Source organism: Culex pipiens, chromosome 2, assembly GCF_016801865.2.
Source record: "Culex pipiens pallens isolate TS chromosome 2, TS_CPP_V2, whole genome shotgun sequence".
Lineage (NCBI taxonomy): Eukaryota > Metazoa > Arthropoda > Insecta > Diptera > Culicidae > Culex > Culex pipiens.
The window spans coordinates 68,309,278-68,331,959 of NC_068938.1; the positions used below are offsets into that span (position 1 = coordinate 68,309,278).

A 22,682-nucleotide genomic window follows, 5' to 3' on the forward strand; every position below is an offset into this window, starting at 1 on the left:
AATTTTTTAAACTCGATAAAAAAAATATTTTCAGAAATGGTCACTCATGGTCACTATTTTTAAAAATCGAAAAACTGCTAATATTTGGCTTAAATCAAACTTTCGGTGGCTTAATCTTGAAAACGGAGCCTTCAAATTTCATTTTTCATGATATTTCATTTTTTTTTCCAAAAATCACTATGTTTTCAAAAATTCATAACTCGGCAGCAGATTTTTTTAACCATACTTCTCTATAGCTTAAAAGTTGCGGGGTTTTGTCCTCTAAAACATATAAAAAAATTCGAAAATCAACAATACTTATTTTGGGAAAGTTAATTAAAAAATCGACAGTGTACCAATTTTTTTTCTCAAAAGTTCAAAACAATACCTACAACTTTGCCGAAGACACCAATCAGAAATCAATTGATCAGAAAATTCACTCATCACCGATTTTTGAACATAACCGATTTCCGAATATTCACGTACCATGATTGTATGGACAGCAGCCAAAATTTTATGGGGACTTGTATGGGTGGACCAATGACACAAAATAGCTTTTTTGGCCCCCACAAAATTTGAGCCAATGCATTTATCATGTTTAGTTATTGTTTTGTAATGGAAGATTCAGGCCTATTCTAAAGATTTGATAATGATAATGATAATGATAATGATAATGATAATGATAATGATAATGATAATGATAATGATAATGATAATGATAATGATAATGATAATGATAATGATAATGATAATGATAATGATAATGATAATGATAATGATAATGATAATGATAATGATAATGATAATGATAATGATAATGATAATGATAATGATAATGATAATGATAATGATAATGATAATGATAATGATAATGATAATGATAATGATAATGATAATGATAATGATAATGATAATGATAATGATAATGATAATGATAATGATAATGATAATGATAATGATAATGATAATGATAATGATAATGATAATGATCATGATAATGATAATGATAATGATAATGATAATGATTATGATAATGATAATGAGGTGAAGGTGCCTGCAAACTCTGTCCCCCATAGATAACTGTGCACAAGTTAAGCTTAAACAACGAAATAAATAAAATCAAATAAACATAAGTCAAAAATCATTCTACTCCAATTCCTGTCGAATTATATTTCAAACATTTGAAAAATGTTTTATAAGTTCTTTAATTATTCCAACTGTCCAACTGTTATTGAAAAAAGATTTCAAAGATGTCTTAGAATATCTATGCATTTTTGTAAGAACAACTTTAGTAGTTTAATTTGAAAAGTTTCGACTCATGCTTCAATTTTAGTTTAATTTGCAATAGGGGTCGTGCATAAACCACGTGGTCTCCTTAGGGGGGGGGAGGGGGTCCGAAATCCGACCGAAAAAAACCATGAAAAGCCATGGGGGGGAGGGGGGGGGTCGACGGCTGACCACGTGGCCTTTAAAAAAAAACTTTTCTTAAAAAAAACAAAAAAATACGCGCTTTGAATTTATCTATATGCATACATTTTTTGTTACACTTCAAAGCCATACAATTATTGTGTTTAAAATTATTACTTATATTTCAATGTCATAATATTTTCCAATTCAATATTGAATTATATATTTCGGCAGATTCATATCAATACTTTGAGCCTGTTATTGAATGTACACTTTTTAATACTTATGTAACTACGTCTTGCAAAAGTTTAAAAGCTGTTAAAAAATAAAGTGACAGTATCCAAAGTTAATATACCCTAAAAAATGCGTACCAAAATGTAAACACAATTTCATTTTTTTGTTGATGGTATCAAGTAGCTAAAAATGTGCTTGCAAATTTGCATTGAAAGTTGATGTAGTCTTCGATAGTTCTATTTTGGAACAACTTTAAAAAATAAATATTGCTGACAATTTTATAAGATTTTCGTAACAAGGCAAAAAACTAAATATGTATTATAAATGAAGTGTCTAAAAATGATTCTCTGCAAAAAAAAAATTATTTTCAAAATCTCAGATCTTAGCTAATTACCGTAGCTGGTCCTATGAGTAATCGAAGAATCTTAATCGAAAGATTTCCTTTTGACGCTTAAAACAAACTCAAGATATCTTGTATCTCCTCTCTCATTCAATATTTTTTAGGTACAAAGAAACTAAAAACCCCAATTTCAGGATTATCGCGCAAAATTTCAGTTTCACTACCTCATTTGCAAGTGAAACGTCTAACATTAAAAAATAACCAGTAACGAAAAAACGAACGATACATACTTTAAGATTCATCAAAAAATTTGATGAATATTTTGGTCTAAAATATATTCCTTATTTCATGGGCTACACAATTCGGATTGTTATATTACATAACATTTCATAAAATACACGTTTACTATCCATCGTCAAAGTTGCAGGTATTTTTTTTTTAGTTTTTTTTTTATGTTAATAGGGACCATCTCTTGAGCCAAAGAGAAACATGGGCAAACATTTTAGATTTTTAGAGAAAAAAAAAACGAGCTTCAAGCAAACATTGTTTTTGTTTCTCAATTAATTTAAAGATTGAAAAAATAGGGGCCAAAGGTGCCCTTTCCTGAAAATATTAGTTTTTTTAAGCTGAGAAAATATACTATACCCTCAACTTCATATTTGAGATAAAACCACTCAAATATATAGACACATTAAAATAATTTAAGTTTTAAAGAGTCACTTAATTTTTAAATGCCGATATCAATTTGTGAAATAAATTTCAAAACAATAACGTTAAAGATCAACATAAATAAAACTCCTTAAAAAAGATGGAACGGTATTTTCAACTCGCTGGTTCTCGGGCATAACTCAACCAACCGGGACATTTTTTTTGAGTGAATTATAAGGATGTCTAGATGATCCTTAAACTTTGCAGAACTCGATTTGATCAAATCTGTAATTTATGCGATCAAAAACGTCGTTCCAACTTTTGTTTGCTCTAGTAAAAAATCGCACGAAAATCCGCGGAGACAAGCCCGAAAACCTGTGAGTTGAAGTCACCGTTCCAACGTTTTAGGGAGGCTTTGGCATCCGTGTATATTGGACATGCGTTGGGCGTCCCAGTGTTAATAATTTCAAAGATATTGAAAAGATTGAAAAATTAACTTATTTAATATTTTTTGTATTTATTTTGAGGTAATATCTCAGCAACCAAAAGTTGGATCAAAAATCTTAAATCGTAGATAATTGCCTATTTAAACAACTGAAAAAAAATGTAAAATAAATTCCAAATTTTAGCTCTTAAAGTAAGAGTAACTGTATGTTTTTTGAAAACTTTTTCTTACTCTTGTCAATTCCATAGTTATAAGTAATAATTTTTCGATTGAATTACGATGTAAAACACAGCTGAAAGGAACACCAAAACTCTGTTATATACCTAAATGAACTCATTGTAACTTGGATTATTCACAAATAAAACCAAATTGAATTGAAAAAAAAAAAAAAAGTAAGAGTAAGACTTAAACAATTTGGATGTCCATGACTAAAAGAATGATTTTTAGCGCGTTGTCTACAACTTTTCCAAAGACACGAAATCGATTTTCGAGTAATTGTATACAAAATCGGTCTTTATTCTTAAATTTTAATTTTTGATTTTTTTAATCCGTCTGATACCTTTTTTGGTGCCCAAGCCATTTTGCATCATTAGTTTGTCCATATAATTTCCATACAAATTTGGCAGCAATGAAAATTAAAAAATCTGTATCTTTTGAGGAAATTTTTGATCGATTTGGTGTCTTCGGCAAAGTTGTAGGTATGGATAAGGACTACACTGAAAAAAAAATGATAAATGGTAATTTACTTTGCTGATTTTTAATTTCACTTTTTGTCACTAAAACATGATTTGCAAAAAACACTATTTTTATTTTTTTTTTGAATTTTGCCAACTTTTCAGAAAATTTCAGAACGGGCAAAAAATCGTTGTTTGAGTTATGAATTTTTGAATCAATACTGATTAAAAAAAATCGAAATATTGACCGCAGCTTAATTTCAATTTTATTTTTCGATGTAAAATCGAATTTGCCATCTAAAAGTACATTAGTGAAATTTTCATAAAGTGCACCGTTTTCAAGTTATAGCTGTTTTTAGGTAACTTTTTTTAAAAATAGTTGCAGTTAATGATTTAAAAAAATTAGTGCCCATGTTTGCCCAATTTTGAAAAAAAAATATTTTTGAAATGCTGAGAAAATTCTTTGTTGCTTTGTTGCTGAGATATTGCCATGCAAAGATTTTGAAACAGAAAAATGGATGTTTACTACCCAAACAACCCATAATAATGATCTTATGTCGATATCTCAGCAACTAATGGTGCGATTTTCAATGTTTATAAATAAACGAATGTTTATAAATAAAACTTTCGTGAAATTTTCCGATCTTTTCGAAATCAATATTTAAAAAAAAAATAAGACTAACATTTCAAAAGGTCGTAATATTGAATGTTTGTCCCTGTCTCTGATTCTTGTATGGAGAAAAAAATTAAACAGCTCGACTTTTTTGGACACACTGAATCATTGGAATCAATCATGCTTAATTAAAAAGAAAAGTTGTTTTAGTTTGGATTTTTATGAATGTTTGGAATAAAATAAATATTAACTAGGAGCTTTCATAACTAGATATTTTCCTTAAAATAAAATGAAAATATTTTTTTCCTGAAACAAAACTTTTCTATTTAATTAATTTCGATTTTAAGAAAATATTTAAAAGCGCATTTATATTAAATCATGAATGCTGTTTATATATCAAAATAGCTTTAATTCTTAAAGCATATTTATTCTGGATGCAATTAATTGCACTGCAATTCCACAATTTTGAATACATATGTTTTACTAAGTTGCTTGTTTTGTTGAGAGTATTTTTTACTTTCTGTACCATTTCAATAAACTGTTATACTGTTATTATTTACCTTAAACTTTGAGATATCATACTTTTTTCACACTTTTAAGTGAATTTATGTTTTTTTTTATATATATTATTAAATTGGTTTTAATGGTGTTATAGCACCTACACAAATTAAAATGTTTTCTATTTGACCCAATGTCACCCCCTCTAAAGGGTGAGTTTGAGTTAATTTTAAAACGATTGGCATTTATGAACGGTGTGATTATATTAGCCATATTCTGGGAAAATGTTAGTAAATTCAGGAGCATTCCTCAACATTATTTATTTCGATATAATTTGAAATGTTTTTATTGTGTTAAAATAACAACAGTAATATCGTTTTTTGACCAAAAGTCACCACCACTGACGGTACATCATTTGTGGGTAAACATTTTTGAAATCTATACTTATTTTGTTTTTTTTTAAGATTTTTCACCTGGGAGGAAAAAGCCACGTGGTCATATAGGGGGGGGGGGGGGGGGGTTGGCGTGAAACCACGAAAAACCATGAGGGGGGAGGGGGGGGTCAAAAATTCTCCAAAAAAAGGCCACGTGGTTTATGCACGACCCCATACAGCGATTCCACGTTAAACCACCGAGATCCACATCAAAATTGCTAAATTTGGCATAATAGTCAGTAAGGCTTGTAAACATATTTATAAAAGTTTTAGTCACCCCTCTCCCCCTTCCTCCACATTCAAAATCAGCATGAAAAATCGGGGGACAAAATATATTTATTCAATAATCTTCAAAATTTCAAAATAAAAAATTTATGTGAAATTTAAGTGCAATCAGATAACCTCAATTTAAAATGCATTCCCCTGCGTCTACAATCATTTTAGCATGTTTGGCTTTATTCAAAAATCATTTGAATTTGTGAGAAAATCTTTTTTTTCACTAAGATTTTTGTTTTTGTCAAATCTTAAATTTTTTTTGTAAGCTTATGACCAAAAATAACAGAATGCCTTTAAATGCCTTTAAATACTAGTGCTCGGTAAACCTTGTTGGATAAATGGACGACTCGTGTTGAAAAAATCTTTTTTGCAATTCCGTCGTGAAACTACTTACTTTTCCTGTCATTCTTGAACGACGAAATAGCCTACTTTTCTGTACCAAAAATAACAGAATCGAATAGCAACACTTTTCAAAATAAATGCTTAAAAGTAACTCTTTTCAACATTTTTTTGATTTAAACGATTTATTGACAAAATACATGAAAATTTGACTTAAAATTTCACTCCATGGGTGTTTTTCGGAATTGCAAAAAATGTTGTATGGGACTCGTTGCAAAACTTGATTTTTTCAGCACTCTTCGTATTTATCCAACTCGGTGAACCTCGTTGGATAAATGTACGACTCGTGCTGAAAAAATCCTCTTTTTGCAACTTGTTGCATAAACTACTATTTTTTTTGCAAATTGTGGCATAAACTTCTATTTGAAACACTTTTTTCATTCAAATGTTGAGACTATGGCTTGCTATTTAAATTTTTGGATATTTTTTTTTTGCTAAAAGTTTTAAATAATTAGTTAAAAAATCTGGCAAATCTGGAATCATGAGCATTATCTAACCATTATTTCATGACGATATTTTTTCCACTTTTCCATCAAATGGGACATTTTGAGCATTGAGAGATTTCATATCCAACGTTTCTCAACAAGTAAATAACATTCTAATTTTGATTCCAAATGCATTAAAACATGAATATAATGTATAGAACTAAACCCGTTCACTGATCTACGAAAGTGTACTCCAGCAAAACTATTGATCATAGTTAAGGAAACTGCACTCGAGCTCGCAGCTAAAGTAAGTTTAACTTTTTTATAAATATTTATGTCACCACGTCGCCAAAGTCACAAGAACCAAACATAAACAGGCAAAAAGCAGTAACGAAAAAAGTATCCTTAACCAACAGAACGTCTTCCAGCCAAAACAGAACCATAAATAAAACAAGATAATCACATTTATAACGCAAATAAATCGAGACCCTCTTCTCGGGCAAGTCTTTCGGGGTGGACAGTTCCCTCACCAGCATGTGGGGACACTTTTCGTTCGACGAGCAAATCGTCGGACCTAAACGATTGCTTTCCCCGCCCCAAGGCAGACAGAAGTTTGCCGTTTGACCACTGGCTGTAAGGTGTGGGGACAATCTCGGAACAACTCTTGGCATTCTTTCGGAGCTGGAAGTGGAAGTCTAGGATCAAGGGATAAGCTGTTTTTCCGGTTTTGGTGGCCAGAGGGCGTGGAAGATGATTTTCCGGGGCTCCACTTTCTTAACTTTTGATTTATGGCTGGCGCTTCAGTATCAATAAAGAAATGCTTAACATTTTTATAGGTCCAATTTATCAAGGTTATGAAGAGGCGATTCTTCTTGTTTTTGGGTGGTTGTTTGGGCTTGTTTTGAGGATTGTTTATGTTTGGATAATATCTGAGGTTGTCATATATTTGGGCATCATGCATCAGAATAGGAAAAATCGATACGATTGTAATATGTTAACAAAAGTTCATGCAGTTGATTGCAAAATGTTGTTTTTTTTTCTTTATCGATTTTTACTCACAATTGGTTAATAAAAACATTTTTTTTTCAATTGATATCAATCAAAAAAACTAAAAAAAACATTTCTTAAAATCACTACTAATAAAGTGTTTGCCTAAAACCCAAAGTGACCCAACATCGTCAAGCTCCACAAAAGAACAAACTCCCACCCTCAGGGCGCCGACCAGTTCAGAGAAAAAAGGGAGAAAAAGGCCATCCAAGTTCATAAATTATAATTTATGTTGAGAATATTCGCAAACAAAAGCGAACCATTTGCCAGTGTCACTGCAGCGCAGCTGCTGGCCCCGTCAAGAAGATGCTGGCGGGTCAACAATTGTGCTGGGGAATGGTGGAAAATGAATCTTTCATTACAGGAGGACTTTTCCAGGTTTTCCACCTTTTTTTGTCTGCGCTTTTCCAGCGTTTTGTTAAAGGTGGTCGCTTTTTGACTTTCGCTCTCAATCATGTTGGGGATCCTCGAACAAAAGACTCCACGTGGCCAAAACGGGAGATGGCCGGAGGTGGTTTGCTACACAGTGAAAAATAATTGTATAAATAATCACTTTATTTAAAGTCACAAATTTAAATGATTTTGGTTCTTCATTTTTTAACTTTAAATTTTCTTACTGTGCACCTTGTCTATATTGTGAGTGATTGTCGTGTCGGTTTTTGGCGGGGGCATGATTTTGCATACCTTTGTCATCATTATGGTGGCGATGGCCATCATTATCATCGAGGAGGGTGGCTGAAGGGGATTATCAACGCTTGCCTGGCTCTGCCAGGAGGGCTCTTTTCATGCTATTATGCTACCACGAAAAAAGGAAAATCATGGTTTGGGTTGTTTTTTTTTCTCTCGTCCAGATTCTGACCACTGAGGTGAAACAAGACGAGCGTTTGGCAATTTGGGACAACGTTGTTGATGTAGGGTGAATTAATATAAAAAGTTGTTAATTAGGAAGCCACTTTCGTTGTCTATGTTTTGTTGTTGTTTTTTGTACTCTGTTGGTTTCACTTTCAGTGATGGGTGGAAGTTTGTGTTTTATAGGTCTGCAGATAATGATTTTATCACCTTTAATGGGTGCCATTGTTGATTACAGTTTAGACTTGCAGAAGAAGCCTAATTTTATTACTGTCGTTATTTTCCCATTAGAAATTGCTTCCGTGATTAAAAAAAAAACATGATTTCCATGTCCTAATGATGCCGAGCTCCCGTGGCCTAGTGGTACGGGTTTCGCTTTGTAAGCGGAAGGTCGATGGCTTGAAACCCATCTGGCGAGGCAAAAGGGGTAGGTGGCGGTCGAGAGGGGAATTCGGCTGCTGCGGGAATTGACTTCGTCAAGTCCCAAACCTCCCCAAAACCCATCCCATCCAATCTCTCGGACGATCTGTTGGCGACTGAGTCTGAGCGTTGAAGAACTCTGTAGCAGTACACAGAGAAGAGCTTCAAATGCTACTTTCGACTCGGTCACATGCTCTCAGGCAAAATTCGAGCTGAAGATTGGGCTATATGATCGGTAACGATCTCTAGATGGGTCAAAAATAAACGAGATTTCCCCTCAATCTCGCTCATCTCCACGTCCTCGGATCGGTCTCTCGTGCTCGTGTGGCATGGCATTGGGGGATTGGTCTGGGGAATGAGAGGGGGCAACTGCTCGAATAATTCGTCAATACTGTCTCGCTCAAACAATAGCGCTACGGAAGACGATCGTTCGGCAGGCTGTAAACAGCAGCAAAACAGAAAACCTGAGAACAGATCATACTACAATAGATACGCAAGTGTCGCAGTGGTCCGTGTCTGTTCACAGTAAAAAAAAAAAAAAATGTCCTAATGATATTCTTAAGTTGATTTCCAATTGAGCAGTTCTCTCAGATTTCGGTCATTCGATTTTTTTGTACACGCAAACGAGAAATCCGTGAGGGCGGCCCTCTCAATTTGAGCTGTGTGGGACAACGCTGAAATCGCGAGGAAATCCCTCCCGAATAGAACGGTCTCGAAAATTCACGCACACCATCACAGGAAAATGTCGAAATGTTTCAATTTCATTGAGCAGGAACATAAACACTAGAAGGGCAGTTGTATCTCACACGCCAGTGCTGTGCACAAGTATGCGTGCTTAATTTGTATCTCCGATCAGCATAAATTCACTTAGCAGTGTGGTGCAGGAGTGACATGACTCAAACAGATTGAACAATTGACGAATTTACTGTTTTCTTTAATTGTTTTGACAAAATGTCAAAATGTCAAAATGTCAAAATGTCAAAATTTCAAAATGTCAAAATGTCAAAATGTCAAAATGTCAAAATGTCAAAATGTCAAAATGTCAAAATGTCAAAATGTCAAAATGTCAAAATGTCAAAATGTCAAAATGTCAAAATGTCAAAATGTCAAAATGTCAAAATGTTAAAATGTCAAAATGTCAAAATGTCAAAATGTCAAAATGTCAAAATGTCAAAATGTCAAAATGTCAAAATGTCAAAATGTCAAAATGTCAAAATGTCAAAATGTCAAAATGTCAAAATGTCAAAATGTCAAAATGTCAAAATGTCAAAATGTCTAAATGTCTAAATGTCTAAATGTCAAAATGTCAAAATGTCAAAATGTCAAAATGTCAAAATGTCAAAATGTCAAAATGTCAAAATGTCAAAATGTCAAAATGTCAAAATGTCAAAATGTCAAAATGTCAAAATGTCAAAATGTCAAAATGTCAAAACGTCAAAATGTCAAAACGTCAAAATGTCAAAATGTCAAAATGTCAAAATGTCAAAATGTCAAAATGTCAAAATGTCAAAATGTCAAAATGTCAAAATGTCAAAATGTCAAAATGTCAAATTGTCAAAATGTCAAAATGTCAAAATGTCAAAATGTCAAAATGTCAAAATGTCAAAATGTGAAATGTCAAAATGTCAAAATGTCAAAATGTCAAAATGTCAAAATGTCAAATTGTCAAATTGTCAAATTGCCAAATTGTCAAAATGAAATTGAAATTTGACAATTTGACAATTTGACAATTTGACAATTTGACAATTTGACAATTTGACAATTTGACAATTTGACATTTTGACATTTTGACATTTTGACATTTTGACATTTTGACATTTTGACATTTTGACATTTTGACATTTTGACATTTTGACATTTTGACATTTTGACATTTTGACATTTTGACATTTTGACATTTTGACATTTTGACATTTTGACATTTTGACATTTTGACATTTTGACATTTTGACATTTTGACAATTTGACAATTTGACATTTTGACATTTTGACATTTTGACATTTTGACATTTTGACATTTTGACATTTTGACATTTTGACATTTTGACATTTTGACAATTTGACATTTTGACATTTTGACATTTTGACATTTTGACATTTTGACATTTTGACATTTTGACATTTTGACATTTTGACATTTTGACATTTTGACATTTTGACATTTTGACATTTTGACATTTTGACATTTTGACATTTTGACATTTTGACATTTTGACAATTTGACATTTTGACATTTTGACATTTTGACATTTTGACAATTTGACAATTTGACATTTTGACATTTTGACAATTTGACAATTTGACAATTTGACAATTTGACAATTTGACAATTTGACAATTTGACAATTTGACAATTTGACAATTTGACAATTTGACAATTTGACAATTTGACAATTTGACAATTTGACAATTTGACAATTTGACAATTTGACAATTTGACAATTTGACAATTTGACAATTTGACAATTTGACAATTTGACAATTTGACAATTTGACAATTTGACAATTTGACAATTTGACAATTTGACAATTTGACAATTTGACAATTTGACAATTTGACAATTTGACAATTTGACAATTTGACAATTCGACAATTTGACAATTTGACAATTTGACAATTTGACAATTTGACAATTTGACAATTTGACAATTTGACATTTTGACATTTTGACATTTTGACATTTTGACATTTTGACATTTTGACATTTTGACATTTTGACATTTTGACATTTTGACATTTTGACAATTTGACAATTTGACAATTTGACATTTTGACATTTTGACATTTTGACATTTTGACATTTTGACATTTTGACATTTTGACATTTTGACATTTTGACATTTTGACATTTTGACATTTTGACATTTTGACATTTTGACATTTTGACATTTTGACATTTTGACATTTTGACATTTTGACATTTTGACATTTGGACATTTTGACATTTTGACATTTTGACATTTTGACATTTTGACATTTTGACATTTTGACATTTTGACATTTTGACATTTTGACATTTTGACATTTTGACATTTTGACATTTTGACATTTTGACATTTTGACATTTTGACATTTTGACATTTTGACATTTTGACATTTTGACATTTTGACATTTTGACATTTTGACATTTTGACATTTTGACATTTTGACATTTTGACATTTTGACATTTTGACATTTTGACATTTTGACAATTTGACATTTTGACATTTTGACATTTTGACATTTTGACAATTTGACAATTTGACAATTTGACAATTTGACAATTTGACAATTTGACAATTTGACAATTTGACAATTTGACAATTTGACAATTTGACAATTTGACAATTTGACAATTTGACAATTTGACAATTTGACAATTTGACAATTTGACAATTTGACAATTTGACAATTTGACAATTTGACAATTTGACAATTTGACAATTTGACAATTTGACAATTTGAAAATTTGACAATTTGACAATTTGACAATTTGACAATTTGACAATTTGACAATTTGACAATTTGACAATTTGACAATTTGACAATTTGACAATTTGACAATTTGACAATTTGACAATTTGACAATTTGACAATTTGACAATTTGACAATTTGACAATTTGACAATTTGACAATTTGACAATTTGACAATTTGACAATTTGACAATTTTACAATTTTACAATTTTACAATTTTACAATTTTACAATTTTACAATTTTACAATTTTACAATTTTACAATTTTACAATTTTACAATTTTACAATTTTACAATTTTACAATTTTACAATTTTACAATTTTACAATTTTACAATTTTACAATTTTACAATTTTACAATTTTACAATTTTACAATTTTACAATTTTACAATTTTACAATTTTACAATTTTACAATTTTACAATTTTACAATTTTACAATTTTACAATTTTACAATTTTACAATTTTACAATTTTACAATTTTACAATTTTACAATTTTACAATTTTACAATTTTACAATTTTACAATTTTACAATTTTACAATTTTACAATTTTACAATTTTACAATTTTAAAATTTTACAATTTTACAATTTACAATTTTACAATTTTACAATTTTACAATTTTACAATTTTACAATTTTACAATTTTACAATTTTACAATTTTACAATTTTACAATTTTACAATTTTACAATTTTACAATTTTACAATTTTACAATTTTACAATTTTACAATTTTACAATTTTACAATTTTACAATTTTACAATTTTACAATTTTACAATTTTACAATTTTACAATTTTACAATTTTACAATTTTACAATTTTACAATTTTACAATTTTACAATTTTACAATTTTACAATTTTACAATTTTACAATTTTACAATTTTACAATTTTACAATTTTACAATTTTACAATTTTACAATTTTACAATTTTACAATTTTACAATTTTACAATTTTACAATTTTACAATTTTAAAATTTTACAATTTTACAATTTACAATTTTACAATTTTACAATTTTACAATTTTACAATTTTACAATTTTACAATTTTACAATTTTACAATTTTACAATTTTACAATTTTACAATTTTACAATTTTACAATTTTACAATTTTACAATTTTACAATTTTACAATTTTACAATTTTACAATGTTACAATTTTACAATGTTACAATTTTACAATTTTACAATTTTACAATTTTACAATTTTACAATTTTACAATTTTACAATTTTACAATTTTACAATTTTACAATTTTACAATTTTACAAATTTACAATTTTACAATTTTACAATTTTACAATTTTACAATTTTACAATTTTACAATTTTACAATTTTACAATTTTACAATTTTACAATTTTACAATTTTACAATTTTACAATTTTACAATTTTACAATTTTACAATTTTACAATTTTACAATTTTACAATTTTACAATTTTACAATTTTACAATTTTACAATTTTACAATTTTACAATTTTACAATTTTACAATTTTACAATTTTAGAATTTTACAATTTTACAATTTTACAATTTTACAATTTTACAATTTTACAATTTTACAATTTTACAATTTTACAATTTTACAATTTTACAATTTTACAATTTTACAATTTTACAATTTTACAATTTTACAATTTTACAATTGCAACGGCCTTTGGATTTAACTATTACAATTGCTTGAAAGTTAAAATAATGAGAACCTGTAACAAGTGAAAAAAATGGACAGTAAAAATGTATCTACGTAGTTTTGGGATTGCTCCAAATCAAAACAAGCAGTAACCGTTGCTTAGGAACTGCCCCTTGTCAAAATCAAAACTCACAAATACTCGCACACACTCAGAGCAGCCGTCGCCGTCACTGACAGCCCAGCCGTCTTGCTCTTGTGATTTTTTATGGCGGTCGTGTGACGACAGAAATCAGCAAAAAACAGTTGGTTTTCGAATAAAATTGGAAAAACTCGGTCAATAATTATGTATTGTAAAGCAGGTAAGCTTTTATAATCGTTTTGAGACAAAAGAAAAGTCCAATTTGTGAGAATCATAAAGTAAAGTTAGAAAATTGATGTTTTTTGGTTTTGTTTTCAGGTTCGGCTGCTGATTCGGAAAACCTTCGGAATGCTGTTCGTGCTGATAGTGATGTCAAAAAACGCGGATTTGTCCACGACGAAGGATTTTCGGTGAGCTGATACCAGAACTCCGGCAGGAACAGGCAGGATAAATGAAATAATGTGTGGAATAGGTGAAAAGTGATGCTTTGGATAAAAAATCATGAATAAAAAAGTGAAATAATTAATTTCTACAGCTTTTATTTCGAAAAAGAACAAGTAAAAGAAGAACGACTTTCTTGACACACACACACATACACACGCCATTAAAGCTCACCAATACATACACAAAAGACGGATAAACACAAATACCAATAAAAAATAGGTTTCCTTGTGTAAGTGTTTTCGGGTTTTAAGGCTTGAAATAATTCAAGCGGATTTCCCTCACAAGCTTCGAACGGGATTTCTCGCCTGTCCGTGCGTGGAGGCATTTCACGCGCGGTTCGAGAGGGATTCCGCACAAATTTCCTCCGATCTCGGTTGCGTGTATTTTTTAATCCGGCTGAAACTTTTTGATGCCTTCGGTATGCATTTTGCATCATTAGTTCGTTCATATAATTTTCCGTACAAATTTGGCAGCTGTCCATACAAAAATGATATGTGGAAATTTAAAAATCTGTATCTTTTGAAGGAATTTTTTGATCGATTTGGTGTCTTCGGCAAAGTTATAGGTATGGACTACACTGAAAAAATATGATACACGGTAAAAAAAATTGGTGATTTTTTATTTAACTTTTTGTCACTAAAGCTTGATTTGCAAAAAAACATGATAAAACAAATAATAAAAAAAATAAAAATAGTGTTTTTTTGAAAATCAAGTTTTAGTGACAAAAAGTTAAATAAAAAATCACCATTTTTTTACCGTGTATCATATTTTTCCAGTGTAGTCCGTATCCATACCTACAACTTTGCCCAAGACTTCAAATCGATCAAAAATTTCCTTCAAAAGATACAGATTTTTGAACTTTCATACATCGTTTTTGTATGGACAGCTGCCAAATTCGTATGGAAAATTATATGGACAAACTAATGATGCAAAATGGCTTCACTGGGCATACCAAAGGCACCAAAAAAGTTTCAGCTGGATTAAAAATGACAAAAATTAAAATTTAAGAAAAAATACCGATTTTGTAGAGAATTGCTCAATTGTAAAAATACCCAGAAACTTTATGTTTTTTGTTCTAATTGATTATTACTTTTTACCATCTAACAAAAAGTCGAAAATTTATTTTTCATGAATTCAATACTCACACTCTTTTTTTTCGTATTATTTAACTTTCTTAATTCAAACATCAAATTCAAATTTCTGAAATTGAAATTTTTCCGAGGCCTTCGAATAATCGAGTCTGGACGGTACAATCAAACCAAGAATTATTCCAAAAGAACCCCCATTTCATTTTCCAATTTCATCAAACTGCCACACAACCGAGTTGCCCCCCACACATTCATCATGTCACCCCGGCAGATGTCATTCCGAAAGAGAACCGAATTGAACCACTTGAGAACCAGCCAAACTCGCCGCACAAAAAGAGAAAAAAACCTGGTTATCAGACCCCAACTTGACGTGCGTGTTCGACGGCTCGCTATTGCCAGCAAAACTTGTCTATTTTGGCCACGACTGTGCCCGCCAGCCGTGCGGAACTGTCTCGCAAGTTGCGCGGTAGAAAGAGGCCTCTTGACGGAGGTCTAGAGAAATGTCCCCAGACGGTGAATTTCGAGAGTTTGGGGGCCAGAAAGATCTTGAACTTCGCTAACGAGGTCGGGAAAGCTCTCTGGAGTCGTTGTTCCTGGTTTTTCTTTTGGATCGGCATTTCCACTGCTGGAACAGAAAAGGATAAAAACTGCCGCACCCTGACACCTTGCTATTTAGGAAAACATTAATTTCGAGCCACGCTGAAAGAAACATAATATCATCATCTAAAATGAAACCCCCAAAGCCAAACAGGCACCACACCCACGTGGTTTCTTAGACATCTATAAGGTAGTAGAGGGAGCGAGCAGTTTTTTACAAGTTTTCCCTGCAGGCACTACTAGCTGCTGCTGCTTGTGCCGAGAGTCGTCGTGGAAAAGTGTACGAATTTATTATGCAAAACCATATTTCCCCGTGGGGTTGCAAGTCGGCACTCATCCGCAACCAGCTGGGAAGAAGCTTCTGTAGAAAATTGTGGAAGAGTAGCATTGAAAACTGTGATTTTTGGTGGTGCATATTTTTTACCAGAAGGAACGCATTTCAGTGCAGTACAGACTCTGTCAGTATAACTCAGCATAATTACAAATAGCATAAAATATGTGTTAAGTTTCTGGTCTTTTATTTAAATTAATTTTATAATTTTAAAAAAATTATGTGTGTTTCCGAGGTTTTTTTTTCTTCACAAAGCATTTTTGAAAAGCATTTTTTCGGAAATTACTAACTAAATTCAAGAAGTGGGTTTAATCTTTTTTTTATCATTTGAAACAATTTTTGGATCAAATAGTTTTCTATAATATCTTAAAAAAAATTGAAAATTCCAATTGAAAATCGGTCAGCAGAACGTGAAATTATTGGTAAGTATAATTTACTTCAGACTGGAAATATGCTTATGGAGCTTATTTATTTTTCTTTAAAAAGCAATTTTAATCAAAATCTTGAAAAAAAATATTGGTTTGTACTAATGGCTGATATTTCAAAACACATAATGGCGCTTATGTCACACAGTAAAATCAATGAAAACTATATATTTTGCTTGTAGATTGATGTTACAAAACAATGCAAAAGTTTGGAAACATATTAAATGCTGGCAGTAGCTGAAACAGTGGTGTAAGTGATAAAAATTAAATTCTCATAGGGAATTATAAATATACGCCTTTTTTATTTTACTAAAATGTCTCTATCTTGGCTCTATCTGATAAAAACTAATTGTAAAAAAACAAAATTGTTCAGCAAATTGTTACTTACAAGATGATGGTATTAGTTTTTATGCCACATTTTTCTAAGATGGATTTTTTAGAGGAATTCGTAAAAATTTCAGGCAAAAAAAGTTATTTTTCCAACTTTAACATGCTGCCAATGAAAAATGACGGCTTCCTGGGTCAATATGAATACAGAAAATTATTGATAGGACTCTAAACTATGATTTAAAGTGATGTACGGGGTAATTTGAACGCATTTTTCAAGGTTTTAAAACAAATATGTTATTTTTTTATGAAAATAGACTGTTATTCAGTAAATCGCAAATCGCGGGTTCTAATCGATTTTTGGGAATTTATCGTTGTATGGAAACATTTTTCCGGTGCCAAAAACCTATTGAAATCCAGGTGAGTCTGAAGGTTTCCGGAAATATCGCCTTTTTTAGAACACACTATTGAGCAACTCTCTACGAAATCGGCCGATTTCGACCATTTTTATTTTTTGTATATTTTTATTTGACTTAAACTTTGTGTGGGGCCTTCCCTATGACCAAATAAGCTTTTTTGCGTCATTGGTTCACCCATACAAGTCTCCATACAATTTTGGCTGCTGTCCATACAAAATAGGTATGTAAATATTCAATCAGCTGTAACTTTTGAGTGAATTTTCTGATCAATTTGGTGTCTTCGGCAAAGTTGTACACCCAAAACTGGGCAGCGCTTGTCCGAGAGAAAAATGGCCTCGAGTCGAGAGAATAGTGGAACCACTCACGGACACAGAGAACACAGCTCGAGATTGGCGAGAGAATTATTCTATCGAGGTTCATTTGCAAAAAAAGTTCATCCGTCAAAACAAAAATACCAAAAGTGTCGACTACGGGATTCGAACCAGAGACCTTTGACACACTAACTCAATGACTTAACTGCCTCGGCCACCACAGCTTGGTGAACAAGGAGTGGTCAGATGTCAATGTATGCAACTTGTTGGAGATTTATTGTTTCAATTAACAAATGAACTCATTTGTTATGGTGGTGTGCGTTGGTAGCACTATTCTCTCGATTTTGGCGCTGAGCCCTCAATAAATTTTGAGGCAACGATTCTCTCGACTCAGAATTTTGGGTGTAGGTGTTGTTGAGGACTTTTGAGAAAAAAATTGGTACACGGAATAAAAAATTTGAATAAAAGATTTTTTCCAAAAATCACTATTTTTTCAAAAATTCATAACGCGGTGGCAGATTTTTTGACCATGTTTCTCTATGGCTCAAAAGTTGCGGATTTTTGTCCCCTAAAACATATCAAAAAATCTCGAAAATCAAAAAAATACGTATTTTGGGAAATTGAGTTTTAGTGAAAAAAAGTTGATAAAAAAATCTGCAATTTTTTTTCCGTGTGCCAATTTTTTTCTCAAAAGTCCTCAACAATACCTACAACTTTGCCGAAGACACCAAATTGATCAGAAAATTCACTCAAAAGTTACAGCTGTTTGAATAATTCCATTTTTGTATGGACAGCAACCAAAATTGTATGGAGACTTGTATGGGTGAACCAATCACACAAAAAAGCTTATTTGATCCTAGGGAAGGCCCCCAAAAAGTTTGAGCCAAATAAAAAAATACAAATAAAATCCATTTCCAGTTTTGGTAGAGAATTGCTCTATTGTGTACCATTTGTTTCTGAAAAATTTCAATCATAACCTTACAACTTTGCCAAAACACCAAATTGATCAGAACTAATGATGGTAAATGGCTTCTTTTGACATAGGGAATTAGAGCGTCAAATTTCCCTTGCCGGGAAAAAAATATTTCCCGTTTCCCGGGAAATTTGTTAATTTCCCGGGAATTCCCGAAATTCAAGCGGAAGTATACATTTTCCTAACTTTTTGGAACAATTTGTTTGAAAATGCTCTGAGAAATATAGATAAATGAAGAAACTCAACATAATTTTGTTCAATTCAATTTATTGTTCAGTTTTGGTGTTGTTCATCAGATGATCAGAAAATTTGATATTAAGATTTATATCTGATAATATCAATTTCTAAAGTATCTGGAAATAGAGTTTTCGATATTTAAATTTTGGTAAGCTTTTTAAGGAATAATTGATGTTATTTAATGAAAAAAGATAATAAACCTTTGATGCCGAAGCAAAATTAAGATTTTTTAAGTTTTTGTATACCATTTTTGAATGAGATGAAGCTTGAATCGGTATAATTCAATATTTTCAATAGGTTTGTGCAAGAAGAATTACTTCAATTCGTTTAATACCTAGTATTCATGAAATCACAATTTAGTTATGGTAAATAATGGAGCTCTGGTTCAAAAATGCAAAAAATCTAACTTTCTATAATAGAAAGCAACGATGTTCATTACATTGTTTGAGTTTGTATGCACAAATATATTTAGTTTTTTTTTCGAAGCAAAATATATAATGGAAAATTTTAATTCAAAGACGCCTATGAACTTTATAAAATCTCCCAAGACGAAACTCCAAATTCGCAGCAAAGAAGTTACATCGCACGATAACGAACAGTTTGGAGAGCTGACGGCAGCGAGGAAAAGCAAAAATTCAACTCTAATAACATCTTATCGAATGGACGTCTACCCATTTCCTGTGGGAAGTCCCTCCAATCCGCTGACCAGAAGAAGGAACAACTTCCCCCTCAGAGAACTTTCGTAATTGTAGAGTGCTTGTGGTCGACCGATGACGTTTGAAGTTTTTTTCGCCACAAGTTGATTGAGTTCGATTGCCGTCGTACTGAGATGAAAATTCACTCAAGAGTCAGACTTTCCGTTGGGAAGAGTAGGAAAACAGCCAGAATTTTATCGCAGGAAGTTTGCAAATTGTCATAGAATCAACAAATTTCACATTTTTTTGGGCGATTCGGAAGTGCCACCTGGTGTTGATGATACCGATGATGGCTGAAGAAGACGAAGAAGAAGCAAACGCGTGCTGAATATAATTGGCCTTATTAGGAGGCATTTTTATTCATGACAACACTCGCCATTTTTCGGTGCGGCAGACATTTCTCGGCAAAATATTCCTGCTTCGTGCCTCTTGTTGTACTGTGACGTGTTGCTCCTTTCGTTACCAACGAGGCTAAGGATAACATAATTATTTCAGCAGTGTGTAAATTGCTTATCGGGAATTGTTTAGAGATGATCACATATTATATGTGGAAACACAGTTGAAGAAAAATAATTTTCTAATAAACATTACAATTTCCTGAAAATGATCAATTTTGTGAAAGTGTAAATGAAATCTTGTCCTAGCAAGATTCTACTCAACGAGCCAGAAGAGTTATGAATCTACTATCCTTTGCAGTAGGAAGTTCTCAAATCACAAGGGAAATAATTTATCTGATGTTGGGCAGAACAATTGGATGGTTCGTGTATCCTCGTTAGCTGGTAGAAGCAGGCCGTTTCCTAGAACTGGATGCTCTTGTGTGTAACATAATAATTAACAAACGCACATCGGCACGGACATGGTAAAGTTTATCAAATGGGATGCCGAGAAGATTAAATTCCAATTAGCACCCAGCAAGATTAATCTGCCCAGGATGATGAAGTAGTTTTAGGCTGACGTGGGTAGATTTTATGTAGGAGGTATTATTTTGTATGAGTGGTTTACGTTAAATTGATGTTTTTACATGAAGTTTACTAGGTCTTTTATAAGGTCTTCTTTGCCTTACAAGATATGGGTTTTCTATATGGACACAATACCATTAAACTTCAGTGATTCCACGCAAACCTCAAGGATCCAGATCCGATTTAGCTCAAACTTAGCATGAGAGTTCCTTTGCCAAAATAATTAGACCCGTATTTTTTGTGTGTTGCGATTAGGATGAACCTACAAAAAAATATATATCCAGAACGGCTGTATTAATTTTAATTTACCACGATTCAAAAGAAAAGTGATTAGTTGGGCTTCAATGAAAATATCAGTCATTTTAAAAACATAGCTGAATAGACTTGAAGATCATATGAAAACTTTGTTTGCTGATTTGAAGGTCACGGCACTAAAGCGCTCACAGCTGAAATGTGTTTCTATGATTTTTCTGAATATTTTACATAACCTATTCAAAAATGGCGAATATTCATACACAAGATTCGGTGAATAGATTTTTTTTAAATGTTACCGGATTTCGGTATATCAGTCGAACTAAAAAACCACCACCACTTCTCCATAGAAATGAGTTCCCAGTACATTTTGCTGGAAACGCATGGTGCGTTATTTTCAATTAATGTACTGAATGCCGATATTTTTATTCCTAAAATTATATCTCAGAATCCTGTTAGTGCAAATTCACCATTAATGGATATGTTGCGTAAAACATTCAAAAAATGCAAAGAAAAATATATTCAGCTGCTTTTCTTAGACCACTCTATTTTGAATAGCACAACTCTAATCGACGGACAAAAAAATATAGTACAATGTTAGCCATGGAACTCCCAAGCCTAGTTTAAGCCAAATCGAAGCACATTTGATTTGGATTCTGTTGGTTTGACTTGAAATCGGACTTGACTTGAAATGGACAAAGTTTCGCCTAAATTAAAAAATACAAAAATAAATATCTTGAAAAAACTTCTGCAATTCTGCCCTTATTCCGTAAATTTGGCTGAAACTTGAAATATTCAATAATCTGTATCTTTTGGAGGAAATCCTGGACACCAAGTCTTGGGCAAAGTTGTAGGTAATTATTAGTACCAATCAGTAAAAATTTGCAGACGGAAAAGAAATATATTTTTAATTAATTTTTTTTTTCACATATTAAATTCCCAGAATTTGTTTTATCAGATTATTGATTTTCTTCAAGATGTGTTCAAAGACAAAAACCTGCAACTTATGATTCATATAATTATTTGAAAACAAATGTTTTGTTTTTTTTCGAAAAAGTTTTTTTTTAATACAAAAGTTTTGTTTTTATAATTAAAAATCCTACTAAATTTTTTAACAGCTGTTTAGAATGTATAATCAAATTTCCAATCGAAAAGTTTTCTACAGAAATTTTGCAAAAGCGCTGTTTCCGAAGAAACAGCCTTTTATAGTTTTTCGACTTTTCAAAATTCTGTCCATGAGTTCATGGGTCCAGAACATATTATTTTGCAAAGTTCTGAAAATTTCTTATGACACATTCCGCCGTGACGTTGCAACGCTTTGACTTTTCTTTTTTCAGTATTTCGGCTGTAACTCAAAAAATACATAAAAAAGGTATATATGTTATTACAGATTCGGAAAGGGCATTAAATTTCCTATAAGAAGCAGTGTTGAAACATTATTTTAGGTAAATAATCTATTTTTGAGAGGGGAATATGTAGCGTGACGTTGCAACGCGTGACTTTTTCTCAATCCTGACCCAATTTATGTTTTGCCATTAACTCTGCTCTGTTAAACGGCAAATTTTGAGTTCTCCTTCCATTTTTAATATAAAATTGACCAACAAATCGAATGCAATCATTAGTTTTACGAAAAAATCAAACCTCGATTTTTAAAGACCACTTACATTCCGTGACGTTGCAACGCTTTGTTTTTGAAAACA

The 22,682-nt window shown here is 31.4% G+C and overlaps 1 protein-coding gene and 1 long non-coding RNA gene across 3 annotated transcripts in view; one reads left to right on the top strand and one right to left on the bottom strand.

Annotated features, from left to right (window-relative positions):
• Positions 1-22,682, bottom strand: part of LOC120414078 (lachesin-like) — a 163,202-nt gene that overhangs the window by 9,405 nt on the left and 131,115 nt on the right. The gene's annotated exons all lie outside the window — the stretch shown is intronic.
• On the top strand, positions 13,752-14,450 carry LOC120414079 (uncharacterized). The gene is made up of 2 exons (XR_005605029.2): positions 13,752-14,144; positions 14,243-14,450. It is a non-coding gene; the product is annotated as an uncharacterized LOC120414079 (long non-coding RNA).